The sequence below is a fragment of the Patella vulgata genome, chromosome 6 (genome assembly GCF_932274485.2).
Source record: "Patella vulgata chromosome 6, xgPatVulg1.2, whole genome shotgun sequence".
Classification (NCBI taxonomy): Eukaryota; Metazoa; Mollusca; class Gastropoda; family Patellidae; genus Patella; species Patella vulgata.
Genome location: NC_065884.2, coordinates 67,265,840 through 67,292,866, shown reverse-complemented (window position 1 = coordinate 67,292,866; position 27,027 = coordinate 67,265,840). Strand labels below are relative to the sequence as shown.

The following is a 27,027-nucleotide window of genomic DNA, read 5'->3' as shown; positions in this document are numbered from 1 at the left end:
CTATCACTCGACATTCTGCCTTAATGAATACATGATTTATGTCTGGTTGGCTGAGAATCGTGTTAACTCTAAACAGGTTACCTATTACGCGCGTGCGTTGCTAGGCGCTTCTCAGATATCCACCATTACCTCTTTACCATATAAGAGCATCGGTGGCGCGCGCTATGACCAAAACACTCCGACACGTGGCCCACTTATGGTCACACTCACCGGCCGTAAAACCAAATATCAAAAATAATTCTGTGATATTTGAAGGCCGGCATTATCACTAAACATACAGTTTTCAACTTTGCCCATCATTTAGAAACTTCTCACCCAGATTTCCAAAATGTATCCCCGCTCAACATAAAGCCAGGAACTGTTCTTATGAATGAATAACGGTAAAACTATTCTAAAGTATATTCCTTGATTGGCACGCTTAATCAACCAATGTAATCGATCCTTTTGGCCACGTGAGAACTTTAACCCCTCCTCTAGCGCGTGAAAGAGGGTGAGATTGAAAAGACTGTCAGAATTTAGTGTCTTTTATAAACTTTTAACCGTGTGGAACAAGCCTCCTTGGTAAGTCGAATTATATCTACCTCTTTAAGTCTATTTTTAGAACCCGTCATCACCCTTGCACTATTCTTCTAGGGTACCTAATGAAAGTTATCTTCACGCTCTGCCAACATTTCGGGAGACTTTTTTTTTCGATCGGTGCCAAAATAAACTAATACCATAGATCTACCGGTAAATATCGTCGAGTCAGCTTCACAATTCGGTCGCCATTTTGTTCTGTCAATGTCAAACTTTTGCCCCGTAAATATGTTCCTGATAATGCACGTGCCGTAATTAATTTACAAGAAATCTAAATTACCCGCACAATAGCGTGCCATTTTCAGGAATGTCTTAAATTCTTTCAAACAATAGAACCCCTACTGATATTCAGAAACAATTTTGTAATCCCAAAATATTATTTTGACAGACTTTTTACCGGTGAGCTTGACATTGGTAACCTTCGACATTTTAACTCGAGTGGGTTTTTTTTAATCTTTACAACAGAAAACACTCGTCTTTGTGGAACCATATGTGTCGATATTTTTATAACAGGGCAAATATAAATGTTGAATTTGTTAGAATATAATGCCCAGATGAACTTTGTTTTGATCTTTTATTGACATGGGCGTTGTGTGTCGTGTTCGTAGTTTCGGGTGACCGAATTTCTCAATTATTGTCCGAATATCCCCCGACTCAGATATCTAAAAGCATTTTTTTTCCAGAGCACATTAATACATTATGCACACAAAGAAATGAAAGGGTTTAACGTCCTACTGTTCTGCTCCGAACTGGGCTAAAGAGGATGGACATAGCCATACATTGTGCTATGAGAGAAATTTTGCCCGGACAGCGGCACTTCGGCCTACTCTTATATCGAATTCCAACTGTCAAGGGATCTTTTACGTACACGGGACCTCGTTTTTTGCACACAGAGAACTATCTACTACCAGAATAGAACTCTGTCTTGAATGGCCACCATATCAAAACATTAATACATACTATGTATACATAATGTATACTATTTTTTTAATGCAGTTAGTTGACATCTGTCATACACACAAAGACTACATAAACCTCTTCTATTTTATTAAATGGAAACCCAATAAATATTTACCAAAATTCACAAAGTATACTTTGTGGGTTTGAATAAAATTGTTGATTTAGGAATTAAAATGTCCGTCAACTACATGTAGCTTTGTCTACTCTTAAGCAGACCTATTATAGACAGACAGCATAAGTTTTGTATGGAGGTGAATTCTGATAGTATTAGTTAGATTCATGGTATTATAGATTGAAATATTAATCTTGAAGATTCTTGTTGGAATTTAACCCTTTTTAAACAGTTCACAAAGTGTTCATTGGAGTTCCAATGTATCACCTGAATAAAGTTGAGGGTGGAGGGGTCACTTTACCCAATCGGAGGGATTAAATATAACTGGTGAGGATGTGTATGCATATGCCCCTTTTTTTTCTAGAAGCGATAAATATGTTATAAAGGTGTAGTTTATTACAATAAAATTCTCCCATGAACTATGATATATATTGAATATATATTGGCAAGGATTTGGTTCTGATGTGAGATGTGGGAACTTATATCTGGTATGAATGCTCTGGTTTCACCTTTAGGAAAGGAAAGGTTATTTTTGAAACCAGACAAGACTGCCAATATATATAGAGATATATCTCTTGATATTATAGATCTATTAATATTTGAAGAGCCCAGAGGAAGAATGATCTAAGTCACTTTTTCAACTAACCCCAGTTAATGGCGCCATCTGGTAGCAAATTGTATAAGCTTTCTGTGGAACAATCAATTTCAGGTAAAAACGATCAGAGTCACATCGAACCAAGGCCCTTCTGAAATGGCCTCCCGGACAAATACGTCCATCATACCCTTTATTTAACCTTAATTTGCCTGAAAAGTTGAAGTCAGTTGTACTGGTAATTATGATTCGTATTAAACATCATTTTGAAGTTGTAATTAAACCCAGTCGTTGTTCTGTTCGCGTCAAGCATTCTCGTCCAAAGTCTGTTTTGCCTTTTATGCGAAAAGACAAAAATGTGATTAGATCGTTCTTCCCCTGGACTCGTCATTTATTATCCAGTTGCTGATCTATTTGTGGGCCCTAGTGCATATCGACCCTCTTCCCCTTCCCCCTCCCCACCCTTCTCTTAATATTATAGATCTATTAATATTTATTATCCAGTGACGGATCTTTGTGTGGGTCCTAGTTCGACCCCCCCCCCCCCCATTATAGATCCATTGATATTTATTATCCAGTGACGGATCTTTGTGTGGGTCCTAGTTCGACCCCCCCCCCCCCATTATAGATCCATTAATATTTATTATCCAGTGGCTGATCTATGTGTGGGCCCTTGTGCATATCGACCCTCTCCCACCCCCAAACACCCCCTCCCCACCCACACCCTTATAAATAACAGTATTAAAATTTCACTTAACATTCTGTTTCTATGAAACATGTAAATTTGAGATTTTTGATTGTGGAGGGTCAGGTGGAAGGTGGGAAGCCTTCCACCACGGGCCTCCCTCTTCCCCCTGATCCTAACTAAGTAACCTGTGTAAGTAAGTGGATTATTATCTGTGTAGATGGTAAAGGTGTATCCATAGAGATAGTCTTTGAACTTGTCAGCCACTGCCCACTTCAACACTAAAAATTCCAACTTGTGTGCAGGATAATTAAAATTACAATCTGGTTAAAACACAGATCCTATTTCGTTTCTTTTTCAAAATTTCCTTTTACTTGTCTTTACTACACAAGGATCTCGAAGAGTTGTTATATAACAGGCATTCTGGATGATGCGAGGGATTAGCCAATAAAACGGTTTGTTGCGGCAAGTTCTTTGAACTGTCGATATTCCACTGGAAACATCAACGCTGATTGGTTAATCAAATGTCTGACATCATAGCTTCAAAAGTCGCTCGTATGATCCCTGACGCTACATTTCACTACATCTTCATGTAGTAGAGGCCATCGAAAGTATAAAAAAAAACGAAACGAAATATAGATTTGTATTTTAATCAGATTGGCTACTGTACCACCTTTCATATACATGTATTCAGTGTAGAATTATTTCTATTTATAAACCTATAACTGTAAATCTCTTTGATCTTTGGGTTATATTCTATGCCCGGAATAACTTGAGGTCTGAAAGTCGGGGGGCAGCTTTGGGTATATACAGGGGAATTTGGGGATATTCTTCTGAAAATTTTTCTTTAAACCTGTAAAAGATTATTCTTCCAGGGTAGGTTTTTTTCCATAAGAAAACATGATCTAAGGTTTTTCTTATAGGAATTTTGGGATATTCTCATTTTACATACATGTAAACATAGACAGTTTATAAGCAAGATAAAATCCTCGATTTCGGTTATGCTGGGGAAGAAAGACTGAAGAAAAAGCCCTCAGGTTATTTTCTTCAGTCTTTCTTTCCCCAACATAACCTCCGTATCTTGCTTTATCCTACACAGATATGCCTCTTAGTGTCATATTATTTGGAATGGCAAGGTATAAATCCTATATGTACCATACATAAGGCACAGAATAACGTGAATGTTATACTGAAATAACTTTTCACCCTGCAGAGTCAAAATATTGTATCTTAGTTTTGTGAAATTGTTTAAGAGAGCAGTTAAAAATCATGATATCGTATTAACAACATGATGTACAAAATATATGTCTAGCCATTTAGACAAAATTCCTTTAGGCTTAGTTGATGTTGATGTTTTTGTATTCTCAGTTTTAGCAATTACATGCTAAAATCTCTAATATGGTAATAAATGGTCAATTTCTTTATGATTTTTGGCAATTACTAGCTTATGGTTTTAAAAAATCGCCATTTTTCTAACACATGTATTAAACATACATTATGCAAGAGGTAAATCTGCCTATTGCAGGTCGTTCTTTAGGCCTGAAATATTATCTAAACTATTAATTAGACATTAATTAACTTGAAAAGACCATAATCAATTCTCGACCATTATCTGTCCAATTTTCAATGGATTTGAATCCGATCTGCTGTTCAACGTCTGTTGATGATTAAACGCAAAAATGGATAATAGAAACTTTGTTTCTTATATCGTGACAGTGCTAACAATGACAATTGAGGCTACAGAGATTTTAAAAGAAGGTTGAAATTTTCAACATATTCCATTTACATTATCTAGTTTTTTAGTGAGAACTGCCAGCTCTTTATCTAAACTTCCATAATGTATCTTTAACTAAATTTCGTCAATAAATGCTGCACCAAATACTTAATAAATACATGTTGTACCATTATATTACTTGTAATAAATATGTGTTGTACCATTAAAGATACATTATGGGAGATTTGATAACGAGTTGGCAGTTCTCACTATAATAGTTAAAAACTAGATAATGTATAAAGGCAATTTGCTGACAATTTCATTCAAATTGATCCACTATGAACCGAGAACTAAGCGGTTGAAATTTCCAACTAGCCTTGATCATCATTACTAAAGTCAGTACGATAAACGGCATAGTCTCGATTATTCATTTAATCATTAAATTGTGAAGGAAAGTTATGCAGTAAATCGGCTCATAATCCACTAAATATCGCAGGCTAGTGATGCCATCTAGAGTTGATAATGGTCTGGATAGGTTAATTAATGTCTAATTAATAATTTAGATAACATTTCAGGCCTAAAGAAAGACCTGCAATAGACAGATTTAGCTCTTGCATAATGCATGTTTAAATAACTTGTAATAAATATAATTTAAAAGTTTCTGCAGTGAACAAACCCACAAAATTTATCTTTTATATACCGTACATGTATACTTGTGGTTGTTTTTTTGTTAAAAATTCTTTACCCTTTTGATAATTTTTGTTACTGTTTTTTAATCTATGTAAATGGTTTCACTATGAATTTCATATTGACCTCAAGTTTGCTACTACATGGTTTTCTGCGATATCACCTCGGTGGAAGCGGACTAAAATACAACTAACTCACACACACACTACATGTATATGTCATTGTGCATGATAACGATAGGAGGATACTTGTCGAAAGGTTGTGTTTTTAGAATAAAACTAGTGATTGTATCCCATAAAAACTGTGTTCTATTAATGTATATATACTGCTATATATCGTACATGTGTATATATGCTGCTATAGATTCTGTGCATGTACAATAAGATCTGGTTAGTTTCAAATTTTTTTGAAAGAAATATTTGTGCTTTGAAGATATTCTGGTAAAGAATGTTGGCGAGTTTTATTACGGGAAGTTCAGTTTATTTTAGAAGAGTGATGAAAGATCATTTCCTATTAGCTTCATTACAAAAAAAATAACAATTAAATTAATGTGTTTTAACGTCCTACTGTTCTAATCTGTCTGGGCTAATAAAAACGGGAATATGCCATGCAGTGTGCTATGAGGGAAATATTGCCAACTTTTATTTCATTTCCTATTAGCTTCATTACAAAAAAATCCCGAACAATTAAATTAATGAGTTTAACGTCCTACTGTTCTGCTCCGGGGCTAATCAAATGAAATGAAATGTGATTTAACGTCCTGCTTTTCTGCTCCGACTGGGTTAATGAAAACGGGCATACGCCATGCATTGTGGTATGAGGGAAATTTTGCCCGGACAGCGAAACTATGGCCTACTTTTGTTATGAATTCCAACTGTCAAGGTGTACATTAGACCCCTAGTTTTCCCTTCCAAATGACTATATGTTGTCCCTTGCCAGGCCGTCTGTCCTGCACACCAACATCTTACTCACTGAGCCACCGCAATTCATTAAACATACATTATGCAAGAGCTAAATCTGCCTATTGCAGGTCTTTCTTTTCTTCTGGTCCTCCGGTTTCCCATGCCAAGGAGTAGGGTCGCCTGTCCAACCTCGTGGGTTTTCTCCGGTTCCTCCAGTTTCCTCCCACTGCTAAAGACCCCTACACGCAAGCGAATTATTGAAATAAAATTAAACCATATATTAGTCCCGAAATGACCTAGTTTGTGTCGAGTGGATGTTAAACCCCATTTCTCTCTCTCTCCCTCCGGTTTCCTCCCACTGCTAAAGACCCCTGCGCCCAAGCGAATTATTGAAATAAAATTGAACCATATATTAGTCCCGAAATGACCTAGTTTGTGTCAAGTGGACTGTAAACCCTATTTCTCTCTCTGTCCCTTGACTATATGAAAATGATGGTATCTAATGATTATAATAAACAATTAATAAATTATGATAAACACAGGTAAACAACTTACCTGTAATTAAATTAATTAAACAATTCAAACAAAACAAAATTATTTATTATGCTTTTAGACAAAACTACTGGACATATTTATTAAAACTATTAAAGTCTAATCAGATTAATTAATGAGACAGGTGTGCTATTATTACCTGTGATTACCTGTGATAACAATAGATCCATAGGTAGTAATATTTAACAATGCGTTGGTATAATGAGTAGTATTAAATCTCTGGCTATTGTTTGGTTAAAATGATTTTTTATTATGTGAGGAAACAGGACTAAAAACCACCTCTACACCGTAAAAAAAATTGTTATTTAAATAGAAAACAAAGATACATGAGTTGAAATACTAAAGTTAAAATACAAAGTGGTCTGATCCCTACAAATTTATAATGTCCTGTCCTTCCGACCATTGTTATTTAAATAGAAAACAAAAATATGAGTTGAAATATTGACGGCATAATAGGCCTACAAATAAGAATTATATAGTCATATTGGGATTAGTATCCACTAGGTCATTTTTGAACTAACATATGGTATGTATATCCATTTTTGAATAATGGGGGCTATATGGCTGAATGGTTTAACAACATGCATTATATTATAATGACAAGGAGTAGGGTCCCCCACCAACCTCGTGGTTTTTTCTCCTGGTCCTCCAGTTTCCTCCCACAACTCAATACCCCTGGATTATTATCCCTTTTAATACTATGATCTTGTTAGGTGTGGGCACAGACTTGAAATAATCCCCATGGATTAAGTTTTTGATTTGGAGATTAAGTGAGATTATCCCTTAGTTCATTGGTTAACTGTGATATTAGGGTGAGAGTGACATTATTTGAGTGTTGGTTGTGTAAGTGATAAGACTAGGGCTGTTTAAAGAGATGTGTAACCTGGATATAACTCAACAGTTTTTATGAAATTGGATTTTATTTTGTGATTATGTAGACAGAAACGTAAGTTTATATTTTTTGTCAGATTTAAATTCCCAGTACATGTATCTCTTAGGTATTAAATAATGGATATATAACTCTATTCTAGATATGTTGCTTATTATACAGTGCAACCCCAGTAGCTACAGCACATTGAATAATGGATATATAACTCTATTCTAGATATGTTTCACACAATCTCAGTACATGTATCTCTAGTGCGTAAGTTTATATATTTGACAGATTTAAATTCCCAGTACATGTAGCTCTAAGGTATTGAATAATGGATATATAACTCTATTCTAGATATGTTGCTTATCATACAGTGCAACCCCAGTAGCTACAGCACATTGAATAATGGATATATAACTCTATTCTAGATATGTTTCTTATCACACAATCTCAGTACATGTATCTCTAGTGCGTAAGTTTATATATTTGACAGATTTAAATTCCCAGTACATGTAGCTCTAAGGTATTTAATAATATAACTCTATTCTAGATATGTTGCTTATCATACAGTGCAACCCCCCAGTAGCTACAGCACATTGAATAATGGATATATAACTCTATTCTAGATATGTTGCTTATCACACAATCTCAGTTCATGTGGTAGGGCCTACCATATAGCTCCCAATGTACTGGGGCGATTTGATGTCCCAATGGTTAGCACCTGCACTCTGTAGCATAAGATCTGTCATTGAGTCAACTGGGGTGGTTTTGATTCCCCTGTTGTACATGACAAGGAGTTGGGTCACTTGTCCAACTTCGTGGGTTTTCTCAGAGTCCTCCAGTTTCCTCCCACTACTAAAGACCCCTATGTTAGTCCCGAAATGACCAAGTTTGTGTCGAGTGGACGTTAGTGGCCCCCCTGCTCATGCAGAAAATCAACAGGAGAGACCTAGGAAAGAGCCTTTACGTTTAAAAGAGTGAATTTCTTTCAGGTGCAAATAAAGTAATTTGGATGGAATTTTCAATATATTTATTTTGCATTATCTACAATAGTTAGAACTATTATAGCTAGCTCTTTATCTAAATCTTACATAATGTATCTTTAATAATTATTCAACAATTACTATAATTAAAGACTGGTTTATGACGACAAAATTATTCTGGTTTGCATCTAGACTTATTGTCGCTTTAAAGATACCTTCCCTCGTACAAACTGACAATACCGATTTCTTCCGATAGGCCACTTATCGCCCAATTACCGATTTTTTAAGTTATTATGAGACCATCACTAGTAACATTTATTAGAAGCACAAAATCCTGTTACATTGGCTACCAAAATAAAGTTGGTTTGCGATAAGTGACGTTACAGATCAGAGAGATAAACGATGGACATTATTCACAAATATATTGAAAGTATCTGAGCTTAAACTGTTAGAATTTATACATTAAAGATACATTATGGGAGTTCTCACTATAATAGTTAAAAACTAGATACAGTAAAGGGAATTTGCTGAAAATTTCAGTCAAATTGATCCACTATGAACCAAGATTTTAGCGATTGAATTTTCCGCCTAGCCTCGATCATTATTACTAAGGTCGGTAGGATATAAAACATAGTCTTGATTATCCATTTAATAATAATTAAATTATGAATGGAAGTCGAACAGCAAATCGGAACCTAATCCAATAAACATACCAATGCCATCGAGAGTTGATTATGGTCTGGATAAGTTATAATTAATGTCTAATTAATAATTTAGATAACATTTCAGGCCTAAAGAAAGACCTGCAATAGGCAGATTTAGATCTTGCATAATGTATGTTTAATAAACATATCCATTAATTAGTAGGATTAATGAGGACACATATTTCTAGTTTGCATTTAGAGTTATTGTTGCTTTAAAGGGACAATAACACTCTTGCTGGCTTGACAGCTCCAGAAAATAAATAATAGCCTTATTCTAAGTACTAGATGTGTTAGTGTCCTACCTGTTGTGTAAATTATCCATTAAATCCTATTTTACTTGTCCAGAGGGTTCAAAAATATTTTTAAATCCAAGTCACATTTGTAAAGCTTTACGTCAGGCTTTTCAAATCATTTAGTTGCATTTTTACAATTTTTTAAATTAGGTGTGTTAAGATGAAATTTGTATCATCAATTAATTGGAATATTGTAAAATAGTACAATTTGTTGACCAGAATAAAGATTGGGACATATTATTCAGTTACAACAAGAGTGGTATTGAGCCTTTAATTGTTTGCGATGGTGTGGGTGCTACATGTATGTACATGTACATGTACGTATGTAATTGTTAGACTTGGTTTAGTTTGAAAGATAATTCTAGAAATAACTTTAGCTTCAACTAAAAATATCCTCAACTCTCTAACACTCTAGCTATAGTCTACCAAACAATCTTTTCTTGTGACTAATCATTCTGGTCTACAGGTGGTCGCAACCTTTATTCTTCAGTTTAGACATTTCTTCAGTGATTGAGTGTTCAGTTTCAGTTGGATTTCATTTCGGTTATCCCTTTCTCTAAATTTGATTATTAATTTTGTGATTTATTTTTTTATAAAAAAAAGGTAAGAATTATGATTTCTTAGGGTTTTTTTCTTTTATTTTTTTTTAAATATTTTCAAAATAAGGGTGATTTTCATAAGGTGTTCAGTTTGAGTGAATTTCGTTCCGTTCATTTCATTGCCCTAACTTTGATTATTTAATTTGGTGATTTATCTTTTTTATAAAAACGATAAGAATTATGATTTCTTTGTGTTTTTTGGGTTTGCCTTTTTTTAAAAATATTTTCTTCAGTCTAACAAAAGGAGTTATATTTATAAGGTTAAATTTGATAGTAAGAGTTATATTTTGTTTGTTTTATTTTTTTTTAATTCGTTAAAATCTGGATGCATCAGTCATTCGGATGGGATGAAAAACCGAGGTGTCGTGTTCACATTGGCATGCACGTTAAAGATCCCTTGGCAGTTGGAATTCGATATAAGAGTAGGCCGTAGTGTCGCTGTCCGGGCAAAATTTCCCTCATAGCACACTGTATGGTGTATGCCCGTCTTCATTAGCCCAGGTTAGGAGCAGAACAGTAAGACGTTAAACCCCATTTCATTTCATTTCAGATGCAGGGAAATCGACTTCAAACTTTCAAAATTTTCTGGGGTACAACCCGCGCCATACCCCCCTCGATTTTCCACAGAAAGTCACACTGAAATAGGGACCCAACTGATCATTTCTTGCCCCTGGTTGGGTACACACCTTACTGTGTGCTATGAGGGAAATTTGTCCTGGACAGCAACTGAATTCCAACTGTCTAGAGTTCTTTTATGTGGACATCAACATGTACACGAGAACTTGGTTTTTCATACCAGGGGGGTTGGATAGCCGAATGGTTAGCGTGTGTGTGTTGTATCATAAGGTCTGCCATTGAGTCAGCTGGCGTGGTTTCATTTCCCCGGTTATATGTGGCAAGGAGTAGGAGGGTCGCCTGTCCAACCTCGTGGGTTTTCTCTGCGTCCTCCGGTTTCCTCCTACTGCTGGTCCCACTGCTAAAGATCCTGACATGCAAGCTAATTATTGAAATAAAATTGAACCATGTGTTAGTCCTGAAATGACCTAGTTTGTGTCGAGTGGATGTTTTAACTCTCTCTCTCTCTCTGCCATGCAGTGTGCTATGAAGGAAACTTTGTCCTGAGTTTCTGCTTAGTGTGATTCCAACTACAGTCTACCAAGGGTTCTTTAATGCACATAACACTGTTCCCTCTGTTGTGCAGTACTGGCACTCTCTCTCTCTCATACGAATGAAGATGGTAGTTTAACAGGAATTTTGAGAGTGAATACTGGAACACTGTTTGTTGGCATTGAAGCAAAATAAATTGTAATTTAATCGCAGGTGTAGAACGACCTTTCTACTGTTTGAAGGATTCATTTCAATTGTCTGATTTTTTTACTCCAACTTTCGTCTAGTTTGTCTCTTTGAAGTGCCATCGATTACTGTTGAACTGTATAAACTATTGTGATAGAGAGAAATGGGGATTAACATCCACTCGACACGATCTAGGTCATTTCGGGACTGACGTATGGTTCAATATTATTTCAATAATTCACTTGCGCGTAGGGGTCTTTAGCAGTGGGAGGAACACAGGGAACCTGGAGAAAACCCACGAGGTTGGACAGGCGACCCCCACGTACAACCGGGGAATCGAAACCATGACAGTTGACTCAATGACAGACCTTCTGATCCAACGTGCACACACTAACCATCCAAGCCCTATGGACTATTGTAGATTGATGTTAAACTGTAAGTGGGGTTGGGTGGACGCATTGTTTAATGTTGGGTTGGGTGGACGCATTGTTTAATGTGGGGTTGGGTGGATGCATTGTTTAATGTGGGGTTGGGTGGACGCATGGTTTAATGTGGGGTTAGGTGGCCGAATGGGTAAATGCGGGGTTGGGTGGCGGAATTTTTTAATATGGGGTTGGGTGACTTGAATGGTTTCATGTGGTGTTGGTTGACTGAATTGTTTCATGTGGTGTTGGTTGGCCGAATGGTTCAATGTGGGGTTGGGTGGTCGAATGGTTTAATGTGGGATTGAGTGGCCGAATGGTTTAATGTGGGGTTGGGTGGCTGAATGGTTTAATGTGGGGTAGGGTGGCCGAATGATAAAATGTGGGGTTGGGTGGCCGAATTGTTCAATGTGGGGTAGGGTGGCGGAATGGTTTAATGTGGGGTAGGGTGGCCGAATGATAAAATGTGGGGTTGGGTGGCCGAATTGTTCAATGTGGGGTAGGGTGGCCGAATGGTTTAATGTGGGGTTGAGTGGCCGAATGGTTTAATGTGGGGTAGGGTGGCTGAATGGTTTAATGTGGGGTAGGGTGGCCGAATGATAAAATGTGGGGTTGGGTGGCCGAATGGTTTAATTGGGAGTTCAGCGGTAGAATGATTTAATGTGGGGTTGGGCGCCTATTAGTTTAAGGTGTGTCATTGAGTCAAGTGGCATGGTTTCGATTCCCCGCTTGTACGTGGCAAGAAGTAGGATTGCCTGTCCAACTGAATAATATGTTAGTCCCGAAATGACCTAGTTAGTGTCAAGTGGATGTTAAACCCCATTTCTCTCTCTCTCTCTCTGTAAATCATTTTACCGCTAGAATTGTAACATCATTCAATGTTGGATGTCGCTAGACTGGTCTGCAATTCCCGAACTTATAACTACAGTTATCTACCTTAAACGCAGACATGTGAACAGTTGCATCCAATCAGAGGTTGTGTCACAAACAGTTGCATCCAATCAGAGGTTGTGTCACAAACACACTCAAATCAAATATGGCAGCTTGTATGGAAATCTTGCCATTGAACAAACCTTGAACGTTGAAACTTGATTATCACAGGTAGACATTTTAGTTGCAAAGCGCAAGACTTGGTATTCGCGATGATCGAGGAATCTTACATAAGGGCGTGACAACCTGGAAGGAGTTAAAGCGAGATCAAGCATTTTATTGAAAATGGGTATAGGAGGCACCTATGGTATAATGGGGTATCTAGGTCATAAAAGGTTTCGCATATGTATGGTATAGGAAGGGACCTAGGGTGTAGGAGGGCACCTAGGGTGTTTGAGTACACCCAGGGTGTTTGAGGGAACCTAGGGTACTAGGGTATAGGAGGACACCTAGGGTCTTTGAGGACATCTAGGGGGTAGGGGAGTATCTAGGTCATAAAAGGGGTTCATATATGTATGGTATAGGAAGGGACCTAGGGTATAGGAGGACACCTAGGGTGTAGGGGGGTATCTAGGTCATAAAAGGGGTTCATATATGTATGGTATAGGAAGGGACCTAGGGTGTAGGAGAACATCTAGGGTGTTTGAGGACACCTAGGGTATAGGAGGGAACCTAGGGTGTTTGAAGGCAAGATTATCTGAAGATTACCACAAGATTCCACTAGTTTCCATTAATTTCTCATTGTTTAAGACAAATGTTTAACAATATTAAGGTATACAAAAACAAATTACTTTGCACCAAAGAAATTCTACGAAAATGTAAAAAAACAAAAAACAAGAGAGAGTTAGTTTCCATAGCAACATCTGTCTTCATGGTATTTTTTCTACAATTTTTACATTCTGCACCAAAAATCCAAAAATACATGTTGATGAGAAGAGCAAAAAATAGAAAGTAAGTAGATAGGTTTACCATTGTCTGGTGTAATAATGGGGTTCACTATGAACAGTTGGTTTTACCATGAACTGGTCTAACAGTTGGTTTTACTATGAACTGGTTCAACAGTTGGTTATAACATGGACTGATCTAACAGATGGTTTTACTATGAACTGGGCTAACAGATGGTTTTACTATGGACTGGTCTAATAGTTGGTTATAACATGGACTGGTCTAACACTTGGTTTTACTATGGACTGGTCTAACAGATGGTTTTACTATGGACTGATCTAACAGTTGGTTTTACTATGGACTGGTCTAACACTTGGTTTTACTATGAACTGGTCTAACAGTTGGTTATAACATGGACTGGTCTAACAGTTGGTTATACCATGGTATGGTCCAACAGTTGGTTTTACTATGAACTGGGCTAACAGATGGTTTTACTATGGACTGGTCTAACAGTTGGTTTTACTATGGACTGGTCTAACAGATGGTTTTACTATGAACTGGTCTAACAGTTGGTTATAACATGGACTGGTCTAACAGTTGGTTATAACATGGACTGGTCTAACAGTTGGTTATAACATGGACTGGTCTAACAGTTGGTTTTAACATGGACTGATCTAACAGTTGTATGTGACAACTTCGTGGATTTTCTCTGGGTCCTCTGTTTTCCTCCCACTGCTAAAGACCCCTACACTCAAGTGAATTATTGAAATAATATTGAACCATATGTTAATCTTGAAATGACCTGGTTTGTATCAAGTGTAGGTTAAACCATTTGTTTTTTTAACAGGATATTTGTCGGTTTTAGATATCTAGCTGTGGGCAAACAGATCTCATAACAGGATATTTGTGCGTTTAAAAGAAATTCCAGAATGGAATCTGGTTTCAGTGATCAGATATCCGTTTAGATAATTAATTTATTTGGCTTGTACCCATCAGTCCAATAAACATGGTAAATAGGAGATAAATGGAGAGAAAGAATTTGGTAGAAAGTTTATAAATAGACCTGCAGGCTAATTATCAACTTCTATTTTTAGAATTCTGGCTATAAATAAACCAGCTTTTAAATATGGACAGTTCCAAAATAAATATTTTGGTCCATGATAGATTTTACAGATAGACAGAGATGGCTGCTGGGTTATTTCATGGTACTGTTTTTATACGCTCACGTTGAGAGAGAGAGAGAGAGAGAAATGGGGTTTAACGTCCACTCGACACAAACCAGGTCATTTCGGGACTAACATATGGTTCAATTTTTATTTCAATAATTCGCTTGCGCATAGGTGTCTTTAGCAGTGGGAGGGAACCGGAGGACCCGGAGAAAACCCATGAGGTTGGACAGGCGACCCTATTCCTTGTCACGTACAACCAGGGATTCGAAACCACGCCAGTTGACTCAATGACAGACTTAATGATACAGCGCGCACATGCTAACCACAAAGCCATCCAACCCCCCACGCTCACATTGAACTTTGGTCGTATATTCCCGTCACCCCTGTTGGTCTGTCCATCGTCTACAGGCTAAAGTTAGCATCTGATTGACTTGAGATTTATACGCAGTGTTAAACGTCATGTGATGCAGAATCCTATTGAATTTCCGATAATTACTGCCAGAGTTATGGCCCTTGATCACTTAAAAAATCTTGTGGATGCGTTAGAGGCTAAAGTTAGTATAAATTTATAGATAATAATTAATAAATTCTAACGAGACCAAAGTTATCTGCCAAGGTATCTATTACGTGCACGCCAATGTATACACGGGATCTTGGTTTTTCATCTTATCCAAATGACTACACAACTGTCCTTGTCAGGTCCTCCTTCCTGCACCACTGACAAGGGGGGAACCACGTCGGAAATTAACGATGAACTTTCTTGGCCAATGCAGGGATCAAACACGCGACTTCCGGGTTAGCGAGCCAGTGTCTTACCCACTTAGGCACCATGGCTCCCTCTATTTAATATGTAAATACACTTCATTAGTTAAATAGTAGTTTAATATTGGTAGATCTAACCGGATATTTAAATGTCGATTTCCTGTGTATAGAGTTTGACTGTAGTATAGAGATTAAAGCTATCAAATGATAAATTGAGAGGCTTGAGATTCCTGTCTATCAGTTGATGTAGACCGGGTTATCACTCAAAGATAAAATTAAGTAGATTTTTCTCAAGGTTTGTGTAGTGTGTTTCTGATACATCAAGGTAAATGAAATAAGATGGAGTTTAAAATCCTACTGTTCTGCTTTGACTGATCTATTGAAGATGACTGAGGTAATGAAGACGATATTTTAAATGAAATGGGGTTTAACGTCCTACTGTTCTGCTCCGACTGGGTGAATGAAGGCGGGCATATGCCATGCTGTGTGCTATGAGGGAAATTTTGCCCGGACAGCGGCACTAATGCCAAGGGGTCTTTAATTTAATGTGCACATGTACATGGGACCTCTTTTTTGTCCCATCCAAACGACTCTATGTTGTACCCTTGCCAGACCCTCTATCCTGCTCCATTGAACTTTCTCGGCCAACGTGAATGGAGTTACATGCTGGTGATAAAATGACTACACAATTGTTCCTTTGAAGATAGATTAATTATATCTTTGGCTACTACAGCCAAAGTAAAAAAAAAAAATCTGAATATGGCCAACTGTCTTCCTAATTAAGTGGTTTCCTTAATGTTCAGATTGTACATAGTATACATATAATCAGTATAGTGCTTGATAACGGCAAGAGAATCATTGTTGAAACTTGCTTTAATAGAAATACAGTATTTGTTATCCATAGAACTGTTGTGTTTATTTTAATGTGTTCAATTACGAAATGCCATTCAGACTTCCAAATCTGATGAGTATTTATTTATGATGACCCTAAAGCACGAGTTGAAAAACTTGTGTTAGGAAAATTAACTTGTAATTACTATGGAAACACAAAAAGAGAGAGAGAGAAATGGGGTTTAACATCCTCTCGGCACAAACTAGTTCATTTCGGGACTAACATATGGTTCAATTTTATTTCTATAATTCGCTTGCGCGTATGGATCTTTAGCAGTGGGAGGAAACTGGAGGACCTGGAGAAAACCCACAAGGTTGGACAGGTGACCCTACTCCCTGTCACATACAACCAGGGAATCGAAACCACGCCAGTTGACTCAATGACAGACTTTATGATACAGCGCGCACGTGCTAACCATTCAGCCATCCAACCTCCACTGGAAACACAAAAGATGAACTTCTGTTGGCACTATCGGTATATTTTATGCACAATTTTTTTTTCTTTTCAGGGGACAGTGAGAGTAAGAAAGAAAAGACCGTGCCCCTGTCTACCATTCCAGAAATTTTCACATTTTTAGGTAAGTTTGTTTAATTAGTTATTGTAGAGAATCTCGGATTATGAACCACATGGCCGATTCTCACTATGGTATGACAGTTGATTGACTTTTTAATTAACAAGTAATAATTAACATGTTTAAATTTAGCCGAAAGTAGATTGATTTATGATACCATAGTGGCCAGTTCATTGTTTTACCAATCGGCAAGATTAAACATCAATCGGCAAGATTAGACATCAATCGGCAAGATTAAACATCAATAGGCAAGATTAAACATCAATCGGCAAGATTAAACATCAAGATTAAACATCAATCGGCAAGATTAAACATCAAGATTAAACATCAATCGGCAAGATTAAACATCAATCGGCAAGATTAAACATCAATCGGCAAGATTAAACATCGATTGGCTATTATTAGAGATTCTATGTGACCAAAAACTATTTATGTTTTTAGACATGATAGAATTGAACCTGGAACAAATCGGCGACAATTCCCACACGTAGTTGTTGACTCTAAATAGAGGGGGGTTCGGTGGCCGAATGTGTGCATGATATAGCATAAGATCTTTCATTGAGTCAAGTGGCATGGTTTCGATTCCCCACTTGTACATTCAGTAGAGGTCCAACCTCAAGTGTTTCTTGGGGATCTTCTGTGCTTTCCTCCCACTGCTAAAGACCGCTATGTGCAAGTGAATTATTGAAATAAGATTGAACCACACTGTATGGCGTATGCCTGTCTTTATTAGCCCAGTCAGAGCAGAACAGTAGGACGTTAAACCTCATTTCATTTCATTTTATTTCTTAATAAAAATCAACCTGCGACAATCAAATCAGGCAAAAAATATCCTCTCCCCTCCACCTCTTTCTCCCGGCTTGTTTCCCATTGTAATAGTAAGTCCACAGGTGCACAATACATACAAAACGAAACCGACCAGACAAACTTATAGACAAGACAAACTACACAGCCATTGTAAGAAATAAAAACAAATATCAAATCGAGTGAATGGTAGTGCAGGATAGAGATTCTGGCAAGAAATACCTCTAGTTCATCAGATGAGACCAAAACAAGATATGATTGACAGCATTAGCATAATTTGTTCACAAAGATCTTGATCACCATGGTGTATGCCCATCTTCATTAGCTCGATTTGTTTACAAAGACGTTAATCCCCATTTTCAGGGCAGAACTTCCCTTGAAGCTGACTGCATGGTGTATGCCCATCTTCATTAGCTTGATTTGTTTACAAAGGCATTACTGCCGTTAACCCCCATTTTCAGGACAGCACTTACCTTGAAGCTCACTGCATGATGTATGCCCATCTTCATTAGCTCAGATTTGTGCAGAAAGACATTAAATCTCATTTCATTTGATTTTATTTCAACTGTAGAAGATATTGAAGTACTTTAATATCATTTCCAGATAACAACATGTGCTTTATCTGTTTTCGACATTTCCAGCCATCCTATGTTTTTACTACAACATGAATTTAAAATAAATAAAATTGGGATTTTTTATTCCTGGCAACCGTTTCTATGATAAATCATCTTTCCTCTGTTTTAGATACAACTAGTTTTAAATAAAATAAATAAATAAAATAATGATTATATCCCCGGCAACTGTTTCCATAATAAATCATCCTTCCTCTGTTTTTAGCTACAACTGGTTTTGAATAAATAGATTAATAAATAAATAAAATAGTGATTATATCCCCGGCAACCGTTTCCATGATAAATCATTCTTCTTCTGTTTTAGCTAGTTTTGAATAAATGCATGAAATATGAATTATATCCCCGGCAACCGTATCTACAATAAATCAACATATAGTATATACTACATATGTTTTGTGAATCACGAAATCAAGGTAAATGCACATACTGAGCGTTTTTGTTTTTGTGTCAGTGTGCGCCCTCTGACCCTAACAGCTGCTCCTGGTTTACAGCCTGCATTTCTATTTACCTCGATTTATACACAATTTTGATAAAATCTACCCTGTGTTTATTTTATTGGTTTATATTTCCCTAACTTTCATATCACATTTTAAAAAAAGAGAAATATTTGAAATTTTTCATAAAAGCTGGATAGTTTTAGTGATATCAGTTTTTTTGAAAAAAAAAATGTTTGAATTTTAAAGGAGCTAAATCGCTAATATTTTGGACCTAGAAATTGGTGCAAATGGGTCGCAACACATATAATAATGGAATATGAATTTATATAAACTGTTTTACATTCAATCGTCTCCGTTTTACTGTGAATTGTCATCAGTTATGTTCGGCGAAATAGGCCAGAAGTCTCAACCGCAAGTCAGTTTCTAGCGTCCGGTTATTCCAGTCAACACCAATATTATTTATTGCGCATGCTCTCCAAATAAGAATATGATATCACCGTTTGACATGACTTGTGGAATATGTCTAGCCTCATTCTTTGAGCACCTTGTTACAAATGGCGCTGAAACGCATTATGGTACAATGGTAAAATGTTTATTTTGTCTTAAATATTGGATATCAGAAGCCCATTTTTTCCAGGTAAGATCACAACACCAATGCTGATTTAAAATTGCAAAACAAATTGTGTTTTCAATGTCGAAGATTTTGGATGATATTGAGTTACGGACTTAGCTACTTTAAAGGAAATTTATAGCAGTCTTGTGTTCTTGAAGACATCATGGGGTGGAATTGTAACATGTTTTATGGAATTTTTGACTGGTAGAACCACTGTAGGGTTTATTTGCATACACCTGCATGTGTTTGGTAGGTAGTATATAATATATAGGTAGTACTGATGGTTGCTATGGTTACTGTGGTCTATCAGCCAGTATGTTTTACTATGGTTGAATGTCAATAGTTGATTGTTATAGAGATTAAGGAAAGGATTGGCAGGGAAGAAAGACATTTTGGTACACTTTAGAGTCTACCAAGTCTCGATTGGGGGTTAATTCGAACATCTTAGCAAAATGTTACTTTCATTCAAGCCAAGCAGCATTGTCACTTGTTGCTAGTTGTATGGATGGTATGAAAATTTGATAAAATCAGAAACTTTGAGACAGTATTTCTACTCATTTAGGTACATGTGTAGGATTACAGCAGAGTGAGCATTCCAAAGTACAATCTACAAACTTTCGGTTCTAGAACATTCCAGTACAGTGCACCCTTTTTGTGGAATTCCTTACCCCATCATCTTAAAAAGCTCCATCACTTGAATCTTTTAAAACAAAATTAAAAACTCATCTATTTACCACTGCGTTTTAGTTGGAGTGGATCAGGATTTGTGTGTAAATAGTGACCATAAAGTACATAGTACGCGCCTAGAGCATGCATTTGTGTATGGATTGGCCCTGCACCAGCAGTGAGAGGTCCCCCCCCCCCCCCGCTAGACCCCCCACCCCCCTCTGGACACAGGCCTGATCGAGCTAAACTGCAGTTAATTTAGTTCTTATTTAAAGGTGGCCATGCTGTATCTAATCCTAGGCTATGGAATCGACCCACTAACTACATTGTCATTTGTGCCTAGTTGTATAGATGGGGCAAAAAAAAACAAGGTCCACCATTTACACATTAGTGTGTACTTGAACTCCCTGGACCTCCACCCCCTGTGGACACACTCCTGATAATTTTGTTATGATTTAAAGGTGGCCATGTTGTATCTAAGCTTAGGATATGGAATCGATCCACTAACTACATTATAAGAGTATTATATATTGGGGATCACGGTGGCTAAGTGGGTAAGACGCTGGCTCGCTAGCCTGGAGGTCGAGTGTTCGAACCCAGATTTTCTGGCGTGGTTCCCCCTTGTCAGTGATGCAGGACGGAGGGCCTGACAAGAACAGCTGTCTAGTCATTCAGATGATACGAAAAACCAAGGTTACATTGGCATCCATGTAAAAGATCCCTTGACAGTTGGAATTCGATATAAGAGTAGGCCGTAGTGCTGCTGTCAGGGCAAAATATCCCTCATAGCACACTGTAGGTTGTATGCCCGTCTTCATTAATCCAGTTCGGAGCAAAACAGTAGGATGTTAAACCACATTTCATTTCATTTCGTACTATATATATTAACATATGTCATAATGTAGAGATGAGCCTAGTCATGTTATACTGGTATTATATAGGATATGGAATCGACCCACTAACTACATTATGAGAGTATTATATTATAACATTAGAGTATTAGAGATGAGCCTAGTCATCTTGTACTGGTATATTAGCCTATACTGGTATATATAGTATATTATTTAGGATATGGAATCGACCCACTAACTACATTATAAGAGTATTATATTAACATATGTTATAATGTAGAGATGAGCCTATACTGGTATATTATATAGAATACACGTGTATACTCTTTACTCTAGCCGGCCGGTTTCTTCTTACTCATATCTGGCTAGAATCCAGGTTTGACATTTAGCATTGAGAAAGTCATTGAAATCAACCAACAGGTAACCATACACTAGAGAGATGGTTTAACGTTTAACGCAAACACAAACAAGGTTTCACGTTAACCCAAACACAAACAAGGTTAATTTGGGACTAACATATGGTCTATCTGTATTGAAACTAACCAACAGAACGTGAACTCAAAGACAAGCTAGGTTAATCTGGGACTAACATATGGTCTATCTGTATTGAAACCAACCAACAGAAATGGTTTAATGTTAACTCAAACACAAACTAGGTTAATCTGGGACTAACATATGGTCCATTTGTATTGAAACCAACCAACAGAGAGAATTAAATGTCCACTCAAACACAAACTAGGTTAATCTGGGACTAACATATGGTCCATTTGTATTGAAACCAACCAACAGAGAGAACTAAATGTCCACTCAACACAAACTAGGTTATTTCGGGACTAACATATGGTTTAATTTTATTTCAATAATTGGCTTGCATTCTCTCTCTCTCTCTCTCTCTCTCTCTCTCTCTCTCTCTCTCTCTCTCTCTGTTTAACTACCATACTTGTCTAGACTACCTGGTAGTTACCTTCAGCAGAACTCTTTATTTTCTGGCAAATTCCTAAACTATAATAAAAGCCATTGACCTGCTAAATGCAGTACAACTAATCTAGTTTATTGTGAACAAGAATTCTGACTCCCCTTTCATGATTATAAATTGTAAAGTCAAAATAACTCTCCATGAAATGAAATGGGGTTCAACAGGGTTAATGAAAATGGGCAGATAAAAATGGAATGTTCTAGACATTTTGTGTAACCTGGAGATCCCAGTAAACCAGATATTTCCTAAAGGCCTGTATGGCCATTCCACCCATGTGGGCAGATGTTATGAAATGAGGAACATTTGCCCAGTGGTGTCGCCTTCTCTTATGCATTCAAATTTTCAGGAGATCTTTAACGTGTGGCAGGTTGTAAATACAGGTTCTCAGGGTTTTTTGTTCTATCCGAATCACTATGCATGAAAATATATCTTGATGAACTTTCTCAGTCAAAAACATCAGATTTCAGTTAAGAATTTACTGAAAATTGTTCGCTTTGTTTTAACTAAAATAATATACCCCTTGCGACCCTACTCCTTGTCAGGTACAACCGGGGAATCAAAACCACGCCAGTTGACTCAATGACAGACCCCATGATACAATGCACACATGCAACACCCACATGCTAACCATTCAGCCGAAATGACCTAGTTTGTGTCAAGTGAACATCGACCTCGTGAGTTTTCTCCGCGTCCTCCGGTTTCCTCCTACTGCTAGTCCCACTGCTAAAGATCCCGAGGCGTAAGCGAATTATTGAAATAAAATTGAACCATGTGTTAGTCCTGAAATAACCTAGTTTGTGTCAAGTGGAATTTAATCTCCTTCTCTCTCTCTCTCTCTCTCTCTCTCTCTCTCTCTCTCTCTCTCTCTAGCTCTCTTTGTTTTGTGTGTAGTGCGGTCCTCCTGCACTTACTATATAGCAGACACGGTATAGTGGAAACAGAAACATGGAGTGTATAATAGGTTATTTGTATAATATTAAAACTCCCGGGGTAATTACAAACATATGGTCCATTAATAACTCCACCACGATATCCGATACTTTACTTACTGATTATTATAAAATAAAGAGATTTTATTGGTTGATTTTGGTAGTAACCCAGGGGTCGTATTATAATATGATAAGACATATGGCGTGTAAAACTCCAAGCCGTCTGCTTGTGGAATTTGAGTAAATTTTTTCATCTGTAGATTGATTAATGTAAGAAGCAGTTAAATCTCTCAGTTTGTGTAAATCTTGTAGAAGTAACTGTTATAGAGGTTATTGTACGTTGGTAGTAGGGAATATACTTCCGTATACCACACCCGTATCTGTGTATTATAGTTCATATACCATACCTGTATATATATGGATTATTAGTATTAGAAAGTATTGAATTCTTTGAAATTTTGGAATTTTCTTTGACAGGTAGGTCATAAAGGTTATTGTACTGTCCGCAGTAGGGAATATACTTCCATATACCACACCTGTGTCTGTGTATTATAGTTCGTATACCATAGTTCATATACCATACCTGTTTATATATGGATTATTAGTATTAGAAAGTATTGAATTCTTGAAAATTTGGGAATTTTCTTTGTTTCTTTGACAGGTAGGTCGTAAAGGTTATCGTTATGTCTGTAGTAAGGAATATACTTCCATATACCACACCTGTCAATGTGCATTGTAGTTTGTATACTATAGTTCATATATCATACCTGTAATAGGATCTATCTATATGGATTATTAATGTTAGAAAGCATTGAGTTTTTGAAACTTTTGATAGGTCATTAAGGTTATTGTAGCCTACTGTAAGGAGCAGGGAATATACTTCTATATACCACACCTGTTTCTGTGCATTAATAGTCTGTATAGTATTAAATTCTCTGAACTTTTGGAATTATTCTTTGACAGGTAGGGGATATGTTCTAGGTATATTTTAGTTTATTTCTGAATGTTTACATACTAGTTCCATAGTTATATGTCATAGCTAAATAGCAGGCCGATCTCCATGTACAGGTCTTTAATCTGAATTAAAAAGCGAAACGTTTTCGACAATCGCAATCTGATTAAAAAACACAGATCCTATTTCGTTTCATTTTTATAGTTCAAAATTTCGTTTTACTTGTCTTTACGGTGTGAGGGCTTAGCCAATAAAACGGTCCATTACGGCGAGCTTTAGGCATGTTTTTCACGGAACTGTGGGTAATCTACTAGTAACATCAATGCTGATTGGGTAATCAAATGTCTGATGTCTTAGGGTCAAAAGTCGCTTGTATGACCTCTGACGCGACCTATCGTTACAACTGGTCGGATCTTCATGTAGTGTAGGCCATTAAAAGTATAAAAAAATGAAACGAAATATTAATCTGTATTTTAATCAGACTACGACAGTTGTGTTGTTATTGATGACTTTATTGTGACATTGTAATTTGCGTCAATGTGAAAGTTGTACATGACAAGGAGAATGATCACCTGTCCAGCCTCGTGGGTTTTCTCCTTGTCTTCTTTCTGTTGCTTCCCACTGCTAAAGACCCCTACGCTCAAGGTAATTATTGAAATAAGATTACCATATGTTAGTCTCGAAATAACCTAGTTTGTGTTGAATGGATGTTAAACTCTCTCTCTCTCTCTCTCTCTCTCTCTCTCCTGAGAATTCAAGCAGCTTAAGTTATCATCTGAATACTGACACATTTTGTTTATGTTATCATGAAGAAGAACAAGAAGCCTATCAAATTTCTTATAATTACTTCATGGTTTGTCTAGTACATGCCTCTAATACTACAAAAGAATAGAAATGTTAAAAGCTTCATGGACAGCTGTCAGAGCAACTTAACTGATGTGGGAGTATGTTTTGTTGCCTGGCAAACCATCTTTTAACTTGAATATACAGAAGTGTTACCTAGGTTACGTGTAGCATATTTTATATTCTGTTACCTACATGTAGATTACAAATATTTAAGGTGTGCTGTCTCACAAACCGGAAGATTCTAGTTTTATCCAGGTGTCCCAAACCATTCTCAGACTTAAAGATACATTATGTAAGATTTAGAGGGGATCACGTGGCTAAGTGGGTAAGACGCTGGCTCGCTAGCCTGGAGGTCGGGTGTTCGATCCCTGCATTGGCCGAGAAAGTATATCCAGTTTTTCCGGCGTGGTTTCCCCTTGTCAGTGATGCAGGACGGAGGGCCTGACAAGGACAGCTGTCTAGTCCTTCGGATGAGACAAAAAAACGAGGTCCTGTGTATGTATTGGAATGCACGTAAAAGATCCCCCGGCAGTTGGAATCCGATATAAGAGTAGGCGATAGTGCTGCTGCCCGGGCAAAATTTCCCTCATAGCACACTGTATGGTGTATGCCCGTCTTCATTAGCCCAGTATAGGAGCAGAACAGTAGGACGTTAAACGCCATTTCATTTCATTTTGTAAGATTTAGAGAAAGAGAGAGCCATTCTTGCTACAATAGTTCAAAAATAGAACTAGTTTTATCCAGTAGTCACAAACCATTCTCAGACTTAAAGATACATTATGGGAGATTAGATAAAGAGCTGGCAGTTCTCACTATAATAGTTAAAAACTAGACAATGTTAAGGGAATTTGCTGAAAATTTCAGTCAAATTGATCCACTATGAACCGAGATTTTAGCGATTGAATTTTCAGCCTAGCCTCGATCATCATTACTGAAGCCAGTACGATAAAAATAAACATAGTCTTGATTATCCATTTCATGATCAAATTGTGAATGGAAGTCTAACAGCAAATCGGAACTTAATCCAATAAACATATCAGCCTAGTGATGCCATCGAGGGTTGATTATGGTCTGGATAAGTTAATTAATGTCTAATTAATAATTTAGATAACATTTCAGGCCTAAAGAAAGACCTGCAATAGACAAATTTAGCTCTTGCATAATGTATGCTTAACAAATACTTGATGTAAAAGAGAGTAGTGGGAATAACTTGTAATTTTATTTTAATAGAATTTAAATTAGTTTGAAATTATATTTTAATTGGTGATTAAGGTAGAAGGTATGACTAACGAGGAAATAGTGCCAGGTAACTTGTCTGGCAGGTAGAAAGTTTTAATGACATTGAAATATATGTGTATTTGTAAAAGGTTTATGTATATAATTAGAACAGTGTGTAGGAGTGGTAATTCGCATGACTAATGAAATAAAATGAAATGATTTGAAAGTGGTTAAACATCCAACTGTTCTGCTCTGACTGGGCTAATGAAGACGGACATGTACCATACAGTGTGCTATGAGGCAAATTTTGCCCAGGCAGCGGCACTATGGCCTACTCTTATATCGAATTCAAACTGCCAAGGGATCTTTTATATGCACAGACTAATACTTTAAACGAAATGATTTGAAAATGGTTTAACGTGCTACAGTTCTGCTCCTACTGGGCTAATGAAGACGAGCATATGTCATACAGTGTGGTATGAGGGTAATATTGCCTGGACAGTGGTGCTACAGCACACTCTTAAAGTAAATTCTAACTGTTAATAGTTCATTTACATGCACACCAATGTATAAACGAGACCTAGGTTTTTCATCCCTTCTGAATGACTAGACAGACAATACCTTGCCAGGTCCTCCACGCTGGAAAATTCTGGGGAACTTTTTCAAACAACATCGCCATCAAGCTCTGGAAATCCTTACTCACCGAATCGACACTAAACATATGATGTGGATTGTTAATCATAAAAGTTTAATTGTAAATTGTTTAACAGCTACCCTATCCCACTTGTTGGGTTTGTACCTGAAACGGTGGGTTGAGTGGCCGAATGCGTTAACATGTGTGCTATAGATCATAAGGTCTGTCATTGAGTCAAGTGGCGTAGCTTTGATACTCTGTCCGTGACAAGGAGTAGGATCACCTGTCCAACTTTGGTTTTCTCTGAAGACC

At 37.1% G+C, this 27,027-nt stretch overlaps 1 protein-coding gene across 9 annotated transcripts in view; it reads left to right on the top strand.

The window, feature by feature from the left end:
• Positions 1-474: 474 nt before the first annotated feature.
• Positions 475-27,027, top strand: part of LOC126824069 (troponin I) — an 82,391-nt gene continuing 55,838 nt past the window's right edge. For 6 of the 9 annotated variants that reach the window (XM_050553247.1, XM_050553246.1, XM_050553242.1 and 3 more), the window contains exons 1-2: positions 478-561; positions 17,095-17,163. The gene's annotated coding sequence lies outside the window, so the exon portion shown is untranslated. Of the gene's footprint in view, positions 562-10,158; positions 10,238-17,094; positions 17,164-27,027 lie in introns of those variants that run through there. The other 3 variants (XR_008788458.1, XR_008788457.1, XM_050553241.2) reach the window with 3 other exon arrangements.